This window comes from Octopus sinensis, linkage group LG1 (genome assembly GCF_006345805.1).
Source record: "Octopus sinensis linkage group LG1, ASM634580v1, whole genome shotgun sequence".
NCBI classification, from domain to species: domain Eukaryota; kingdom Metazoa; phylum Mollusca; class Cephalopoda; order Octopoda; family Octopodidae; genus Octopus; species Octopus sinensis.
In genome coordinates this window covers 44,235,306-44,245,305 of record NC_042997.1, presented here as the reverse complement: position 1 = coordinate 44,245,305, position 10,000 = coordinate 44,235,306, and the positions used below count along the sequence as shown (strand labels likewise).

Sequence of the window (10,000 nt, the reverse complement as noted above, 5' to 3'; positions counted from 1 at the left end):
TGCCAGACGAGGCTGGTAAACGGCCACGATCGGATGTGCCTGTTCTGGCTAAGGTCAGTAGCTTTAGAGTTATTTTAAAATTATTTATGAGTGGGAGTTGGATTTATATTAGGGGATTTATTGGGTTAAGGTTTAAAAATAAATTAAGGATAAATTAAAGAATTAATATTTATCTCACAAAGTGATGAGGAGATGTAAGATATAAGATATGAATAAGAGATATAGAGGTATAGGAGAGATAGAAGAGGTATAGGAGAGATAGAAGAGGTATAGGAGAGATAGAAGAGGTATAGGAGAGATAGAAGAGGTATAGAGGGGTATGTATTAATGATGATAGGGGTTTGCATGTGGGTGCTATTTGTGGAGGGTGAACTTATATTTACATTCATGAAAGATTTTCACAGTGCGGAAGACTGTGTGCTTCCATGTAGTGAAGGCCTCATTGTATTTATTAAGCAAATGCGGCAAGTTGTGGGTTAAAATTTTGAGGGCTTCTTTTAAGCAGAGTCCACAACTAGAATGTTGGCCCTGATATGGGATACCCGAATCTATTATAGCCCAGGAAAGTTTATACTGTACTTTTCTATTAATTAGATGATGTACGTGGCTGGCTAGTAATGTGGAATTGCTATTCTCTTTATATTTAAACGAGTGTAAATGTGTTTAAATCTTTGTTTAAAAATGGTGCTAGATCCAATGTAGTAGCTACAGGAATTATTTACTATGCTGTGAACGGTGCATTAGTATATAGTATATACATAGTGAAAGTATTAATAGTGAAACTATTAAAACTGAAAGTATTATCTCACATTACAATAGAGATGTTATTGTTTCACTTTTGATGCATAATACTGAAATAGTGTAAGAGATTGCTCTGGGATCGCATTAGGCATGAAGTTGAAAATATTTTTGGCCCATGACCCTAAGTAAGGCATGTATAAAATTTTAATGAAATTGGTAAGGTAGTTCTAGAGTTTTAGTGATGCACACATACAGACATTCTCAGTTTTATATATATATATATATATATATATATACATACATACATATATTTACACATATACATACATACGTGAGGCCCTGCCCCCTTTCTCTGACCAGTCAAGCATTTCCCCGATTCTCATCCCCTCATACCTATCATTCCCCTATGTTACTACTCAGCTGCTGCAATCACCTGAAAGCAAAATTGGCAAAAAAAACCTCCTGTCTGATTACCTCCCTCCCTGGAACCACTTACAATTTTCATTATCACCCCTTCCAATACTATTTCCACCAATCACCTCCTTTTGTGCTTTCTGCCACAGATATCTCTCCTTGTCTGTACCCTATTCTTTATACTTTTATCTGCTATCATTCTCAATGACCCCTCATTTCTACCCTCAACTCCCATTTACTATAGTGCCCTTATATACCTCTACCTTGCCACATCATTCTACTATTCTCCTCCCTGAACAACTCCTATATCCCTCACCTAGCACCTCTTCATACTATTTCCTTCAACTGCACCTCCACCCTTACCCATCACTTCCTACATTCACCTCCAACCTCATCTTTCACCACCTGTGAACCCCCTTCTTACATTCTATGAAATTATTCACTTTCCCTCCCATGACCCACCATCCATATCTTCCCTTATGCTTACCTTCCTGTACCTTGAGAATTTACTCTGGCATGCCATCGAAGATAGTGATTGCATGTCATCACTATCTTCCTTTATCTCCTCACCTACTCCCTATATATATATATATATATATATATATATATATATATATATATATATTTATACATATATAATGTGGAGAAGCTATGTTATCCCCTCTGGAGCAAGACACATGCACTTGTCCCGCTATCTTACCTTAGCTTTTCAAGATCTGGAATAAAAGCACCTGTCTTTCTCAGATACTTCCTATTTAGTAGTGGAAGCTTTTTCCTTTTCTTCTGTCATGCAAGTTAGCTGGCAATCTCAGTAGTGCTGGTGGTACAGACAGAAAAGCACTCCATAAAGTGGTTGGCATTAGGAAGAGGCATCCTGCCTTAAAAAAAAAACTGTCAAACTGTCCAACCCATGGCAGTATGGAAAGTGGATGTTAAATGATGATGATATCTTTATACATAACTGGCTTCTTTCAGTTTCCATGTACCAAATTTACTTAGCTCAGGGCTAGGTCACTGAATTAGCATGCAATCTGTGGAACATTTCACAGACACATGAATCCTTCAAATAACCCTCAGACAAAACCTGTATGACACTGTGCTCGAAAAAGGCGGTACTTTTGTATTTTGAGTACAATCCAGTCAACAGATTTCCATGAAGTTTCTGTCTACTCAGTTTCACTCACAAAACTAGGGATGACCTAAGGCAAAAACAAAAGGCATTTGCCCAAGGTTCCATGTATCAGGATACTAAGATCACATGACTGTGAAGAGAACTTCTTAACCATTCTTAAATGGTGTACACACATGCAGGTGTGTGCACATATACATAGACACACTAAAATATATTTCTCCAGTTACTTTGTTTGCATACTAGAAAAGAATCCAGTTAGATTTGTTGTTGTTGGCAATGGATGACTTTGCACAAACAGTCATCAGTATAGTAGACATTCAGTTCGTACGAGGATCAGAAATGACATGTTTGGACAGGTTATCACAACCTGAGATAATTATTATTGGGACATATTGGGACTCTTGTTTCATTTTGAATTGGTTTCTTTCTTAGGATGAATGCCAAACACCAGCCAGTTTAAAGAGTGTACCAGGGGCATTTTACCATGGCACCAGCACAGGAGAGGTTATCATGTCCTTCACAAGTCAAAAGTAAAGGACAACCCTCTCAACATTCTTTCTTCCACTTGTTCCACATTATAGAGTGTACTCAGTGCATTTCATCCCTATAACAGCACTGGTGAGGTTGTCTTGCTTCCCACAAGACAAAAAGTCTTCTGCTGCTTAATGTTGTAATTATTTGTTTCAGGCAAAATAATCAATAAGGTCAGTAGAAAAGAAGGCGACTAGCGAAGATGAGCAATGGTGAAGAGGAGAGAGAAGACTCAGAAGGCAGAAAAACAATGATTGCAATATGAGAGAGAGAGAGAATGAATAATGGATGGTTGCAAAAATGGTTGAAGGTAAGAGAGTGTAAGTGATGTCAATAATGAGCAATCTGGAGGAGAAAAAGGTGGGGATAGACAGTTGCAAGTATGGAGGGGGTGATGGAGAGCACATTTAAAGGGCAGTTCAGATAGCAATGATAGAGTGATGGAGTGTATAAGATAACAGATCCCACACACTCTCTTGATACTCAGAAGATGGATTTATATATGACCTGATCAGATATACAGGTGACGTTGTGCAATGAATAAAAAAGGTGAGAGACAATAGATGAGAGAGTACTGAAAAGGCAAGAAAGTACCGGATGACAATTTAGCAGGTATAAAATAAGCATAAGTCCTAGTTGTAGATATATGTATTATTTATTCCAGCCTACATCACAATACCTGAATGCTCGTACAGGTAGATGTGTCTTCTCAATCATTACCATTTGTAATTATCTTTTGTCATCTTTGAGAGAGGTAACACCTCAGTAGCAGACTTTGCCATCTCATCCAAGTCTTCCTTAGTTGCATTTGCTTTAGACAGCTGCCGCCAATTTCCATATGCAGTCCATGATTAATCCAGAGCAGTCTTTTTCCTTCGGTACTGCATCATCTGAATCCTTTGATGATATTCTCTTTCAGTTTATTTCTACTCCATCAATCATGGACATTAACATTACATTCCCAGCAAAGCATGTTTTGCTTTCATTCCTTTCTAGTTTTCACAAATCTTTTGCATTTACAGCCCATGTCTCACCATCATGTAACATTGCAGTTTGCATGCACTCATCATACAGTCTTCCTTCCACTCTGATAGAAAAGTCCTTAGTTGCTATTAAGGGTAATATCCCTGAACTTTTTTGAACCTGTACCTTCTCAGATTACTAAATTTTCACAGCACAAATCTCCTAATAGAATAGTCACCTAGGTAGAAGCTATCAACTACTTCTAGAGAATTTTCCCAGGTATTAGAGACTGTCTGCTTCCATGTGCACCTGGTAATTCATTGCCTCTATGCCTATGCACTTGCAGTAATTTCTGTTAGCCTACATGTGAACCTGTTATATCTTGGGTTCACATTGTATAGAATTTCTGCCTGATCCTTTTCTGCATTTCGATTACAGTCATTTCCCTGATGGTAGAAGTTGTCCTGTTTCTTTCCCTACATACTAAAATTTTAGTCTTCGTTAGGTTTATTTGAAAACTTTTCAATTCCAAGTTTTGTTTCCATGTCTGGAATTTCTTCTCCAAATCTACTGATTCTTCTCTAACAACTAAGTCATCAACACTGAGAAATTCTCACGAAGAGCCTGTTTTCAACTCCTGTTAGAGCAGAGAGGTCTATAATAAAGAAAAAGGGGATGAGATCTGAGCCTTGATGGACACCTATCTGAATGAGAAGTTCCAAACTCAAGACATTGCTGAGACTCACCTTGCAGACTGTAACTATGTACATAGCTTGACTGGCCCTAGTTTCCTTATATATAATACCAGGTAACAAAATGTGACACCCAGTCAAAAGGCCTTTTCAAGTCAACAAATACTAAGTACCAAGTCTTATTGTTAGCTAAATACTTCTCCTGCATCTGTCACACTAGGAAAGTGACGTCTATGGTACCTCTTCCAGGCACAAAACTAAACTGTATTCCATCTAAGTTAATACTGTTCTTGTCAATTACTGTATTAGCTTAGATGGAAAACTCTTTCAACTACTTTTTTAAACTTAGTCCAACAGCTTGATGCCTCTGTAGTTTCCTATCTCTAGTAGATCCCCTTTGCCCTTGAGGCTTACCTGTATTACCTGATTGATTATTCAAGTGACTAATCTGCATCCTATTTCACCAGCTATCTTAAGCATGTTAACAACTATCTCTAATAAACCAGCTACTTTCTCTGCCTTCATATGCTTAATCACTGTCTCCCATAATGCTATCAATTTGAATTGTTAGTCCTTCTGTTGGGTCTACTTCAGGTTGACTCCCTCACTTTCATACTCTCTCTACATTTAACAACCTCTTATGGTAGCACTTGCATGCCTCTTTTCAAGTGGAGTGTGCCATTATCATTCCTCACACACATCTCACCAACATTTCAATTCTCTCTAGCACACAACTTAGCAATCAGGAACACTACACATGGCAGAACAAGCACAAACTGCTTTCTTTCTTTGGCTTCCATTACTATGTATATCTGATCTAGAACTACGCTTATAGCTATCTATTCAGCTTCCACAATCTTTCCAAGCCTGACTCTTATTGGATTGTTGGATAAATTCAGTTGTTTCTCTCCAATGTTATCTGAATTAACACAAAAAAATATTTTTATCATAGTGCTGTGCTTAATGGGGTTTTTTTTTTTGAAGCTTCATTTTCCCTCTACAACTTTTGTTTATTTTGAAATTTGAATAAATTTTACCTCTTTTCCAACATATTATGGTGGAGTAGGAAAAAAAATGAATATTTTCAACTCCTGATTTTCTTTATTTTCAATCAAAGTTCCAGAGCTGCCAAGGCCACTCAAGACATTTGAACTGTGTAAAGAGAAGGTGTTGTCACTGAAAGGAGGGAAAATTGAACTTCACAGACTCTTCGCAATTCCACCGTTTTGTTCAGTTTAATGAGGATTGACTGACCCAGCTGATCCACACCAACACACTAGGGAATTGGATCAGTAGACGAGATGCTCCCCTGACACTTTCGCTTGATATGTAAGACCCAAACATTCAGTGCATGGGTGCCACTGTTCTGAACAAAAGAGAAACTCCATCACCACCAGTTTGTTCACATACTACCAGGCTACTCTGGGACACAAAGGTTTCTTTACCACATTATCACCAGCAATGAAAACTGGTGTCTTTACATCAATATGAAGCAGAGGAAGGATTGGCTGAGTCCCATCAAGCGAGCAACACCTCAGCTAAGCAAGAACTGCATCTGTGTTTGGTGGGATTGGGAGGAGATAATCAACTCCAAAACGCTTGAAAACAACTGCACAGTCAATGCAGAGCAGCTTTACATTCAGCAAATGCACTGGCTCAACAAGCATGTCTAACATGATAATACTTGTCATTATTTTGAGTAAAAAATGTTATTCAAGAGCTTGGTTGAAAACTTCTACCACACTCACCATATTCTTTTAGTACAGCACCTTAAGATTATCACCTTTTCTGATAGCTCTCCAACAGTCTGCATGGCATTTTGCTCAACAATGATGTGGAGCTGAAAATCTGACTTGATGAATTCTTCAAATCAAAACCTGGTGATTTCTATCATCAAGGCACTGACAAAATAGTGGAATGTTGGCAGAATACATAAACAATGATGGGGAAAATATTAACTGATTTGTTAAAATTGGTAATTGCAGAAAAATAAAATTGATACCCCAGGGGCTTTCAGGGTTCTATTCCAAGTGTTTTCTGCCACCATGTCATCATGAACTGGTCTACAGCCTTCAGCAAGTTGTTTTGTAGAAAAGCTGCTTCCTTTTCTGTTATAAGTCTCTATCTCTTCATCCTATCTGTCATTATTGCCAATCTGAACTTTCCTGAATCTAAGACGAGCCAAGAATACTTCAGCTTCCAGGACAACACACTCACTCACACAACATATATACAAAAACATATACAACATATATACAAACACATACACAAACATATACAGTTTGTGGAATGTGAATCATGGCAATTCTGCATATTATTTATAAAGACATGATATTGTTACAGAAATATTACTCAGCCTTCGTAATCACACAGCCACATCTGCACACATACATATATACATATACACACACAAACATACACGTGTATGTGTATACATACATACACACACAAACACATGTATATGTATATAAACACATATATATTGATATATATATATATATATATATATATACTTATGATATATAAATACACACACAAATATATATATATATAAGTCTGTGTACATATATATATCTACCTATCTATATATATACCGGAGTAAACACATAAATGTGAAACAAGGTGGAAAAAAGAGTACTCAAATACCAGTGGTAGAGTAATATGTTTTATTTAAAGCAGCAGAAAATTCAACAAAACCTGTTACTCTGAGTTTCACGTTGCCGTTCATCAGACAGTTTTTCTAGCAAAAACTGTCCGGTGAACGGCAACGGGAAACTCAGAGTAACAGGTTTTGTTGAATTTTCTGCTGCTTTAAATAAAGCATATCTATCTATATATATACGTATGAACATATATATATCTACACATATATAAACATATATATATATATATATATCATCATCATCGTTTAACATCCACATTCCATGCTGGCATGGGTTGGACAATTTGACTGAGGAATGGCAAGCCAGATGGTTACACCAAGCTCCAATGTATATATACATATGTATATATACATTTATATATACATCTATTCATATCTCTATATATACTTATATGTACACATACACACACACATATATATATATATACATATATATACATACCTATATATTGTCTGCCATCCCCCCTCTTCCTTTGCTAAGAGCATTTTTAAGCCAGCCCGTCATATTCCCGTGTCAGGCCGAAGAACGAAATGTTCCCAAGATAAGAGAGTCTTTCTAATCTAATGTTGTGGTTGAGCTGTTTATTATTTATTATTATTACTATTATTATTAGTATTAGTATTGTCCCTTTGATCCTCGGTCGACAGTTTGCTTATTATTATTATTATTATTATTATTATTATATTGGGAATGCTTATTTATTTTCACTTCTCGATCGATCATACATGCTTTCTTATCTATCTAACTATTTTTATCTAATTTCTCTATCTATCTAATTATTTTAACTAATTTATCCATTTCTCCTCTCGTCTATAATCAACCATCGTGTATTCGCGGTGCACCCGCCCTGCCCACCCCCACCACCAATACCGGATATCTCTATATTTTTGCTCCATCTATACCGGATGTCGCTTCTCCCACCACCATTATAGGTGTCTACTCTTCGAACCCCCCTCTTCAATACGCTATTTCACCATGCATTACCCCTCTCTTGATATCCTACGTTCTTCATCATTTCTCTGAACCACCCCTCCCCACTGGTGCTCCCCTATATTTCTGCACCCCCCCCCCCCACATAAAAAGCACCATCCGAACGTGGCCGATGCCAGACCCCTCTGGCACCTGTGCAGGTGGCACGTAAAAAACACCCACTACACTCGCGGAGTGGTTGGCGTTAGGAAGGGCATCCAGCTGTAGAAACACTGCCAGACTAGACTGGAGCCTGGGGCAGTCCCTAGCTCCCCAGACCCCGGTCGAAACCGTCCAACCCGCGCTAGCGCGGAAAACGGACGTTAAACGATGATGATGATGATGATATATATATATACAAAAATATATATACATATACATATGCATATATACATATATATACATACATACATATGCATATATATACATACATATACATATGCATATATATACATATACATACGCATATATACACATATACATACGCATATATACACATACATACATACAAGGATGAAGAATTAAAAAAAAAACGAAAAGTGAAAGAATAGTATGCCAAATGTTTAAAGTCATTGAGAAGCAATTGGAGAAACTTGAAGGATGCAAATGTGAAGGGCAAAGCATGATGGGAAAAAAACAGAACACCAATCAGGTCTCTGCACAAAACTGAAACAGTATAGTATGACTGCACTTACAATCTTCTTGGTACAATATGTAGTCACACGGATCCCAATTTTGCAGAATCAGTAACCTATCTTGTTTATCTTTTTAATAATATTTATAAACTTTCATCCCTTGTATATCAACGTTGATGCAATTGAAATAAAAAAATCGAGCTCAAATTAAAATTGAAAAGCGAAACAGCTGCTGAATAGTAATCGCTTTTCTGAGCTAGCTTACATACTGTGTAAGCCTTTCATGCAAGAAAAAAAATTCGATAATAAGTAGGTGCAAGAGTGGCTGTGTGGTAAGTAGCTTGCTTACCAACCACATGGTTCCAGGTTCATTCCCACTGCATGGCACCTTGGGAAAGTGTCTTCCACTATAGCCTCGGGCTGACCAAAGCCTTGTGAGTAGATTTGGTAGGCGGAAACTGAAAGAAGCCCGTCGTGTGTATATATATATATATATTTTATATATATATATATATATATATATATATGTTTGTGTTTGCCCCCCACACACATCACTTGACAACCAATGGTGGTGTGTTTACGTCCCTGTAACTTAGTGGTTCAGCAAAAGATACCAATAGAATAAGTACAAGGCTTACAAAGAATAAATATTGGGGTCAATTTGCTTGACTAAAGGCTGTGCTGCAGCATGGCCGCAGTCAAATGACTGAAACAAGTAAAAGGTAAAAAGCCTCTGTGACCGAACAGGAGCGAAATTCACATTTGCCGGTGCCACAAAATTGGTGCAAAGAATAGTTAATTTACTAATCTCTTTGATTATTTCTGTAGTTATCGGCAGAATTTTTGAACGGTTCAAAATGTGAAAAATATATCTCATCACACTCCACAAGCAGGTACCATTTTAGTTTTGGAAATGTGCAAATAGGCAGAAACAAATGCCAAATAAGATTTAAGCAGCTGCAACAACTAAAAGTGACCAGTAAAAGTTTTTTGAATAAATCTTGCTTTGTTACCAAAAATTTCTGAAATTTTTGCAAGCATTTGATACAAAACAGCCTGAGAATCATGCAGTCATACGTTTTACTGATATCACGCAAAAAACCTGACCTCCACACCCCCAAATCGATCGAAGACAACTTTTTTCTTTGCCCTAAAGGCCACGACTTTCAATTGGGCAAAGGTTAAGTTGCCATGTAAACTCCCCAGCACTTTTAACATAGGGGTTCAAATTTTCAGGTCAACCTGACCACATTTACTAAC

At 37.2% G+C, this 10,000-nt stretch overlaps 1 protein-coding gene across 2 annotated transcripts in view; it reads right to left on the bottom strand.

Annotated features, from left to right (window-relative positions):
* Positions 1 to 10,000, bottom strand: part of LOC115213288 (ras-related protein Rab-22A) — a 26,405-nt gene that overhangs the window by 4,736 nt on the left and 11,669 nt on the right. The window contains exon 2 of one of the 2 annotated variants that reach the window (XR_004997946.1): positions 6,222 to 6,374. The exons of the other annotated variant lie outside the window; for it this stretch is intronic. The gene's annotated coding sequence lies outside the window, so the exon portion shown is untranslated. The remainder of the gene's footprint in view (positions 1 to 6,221; positions 6,375 to 10,000) is intronic. 2 annotated transcript variants of the gene reach the window in all.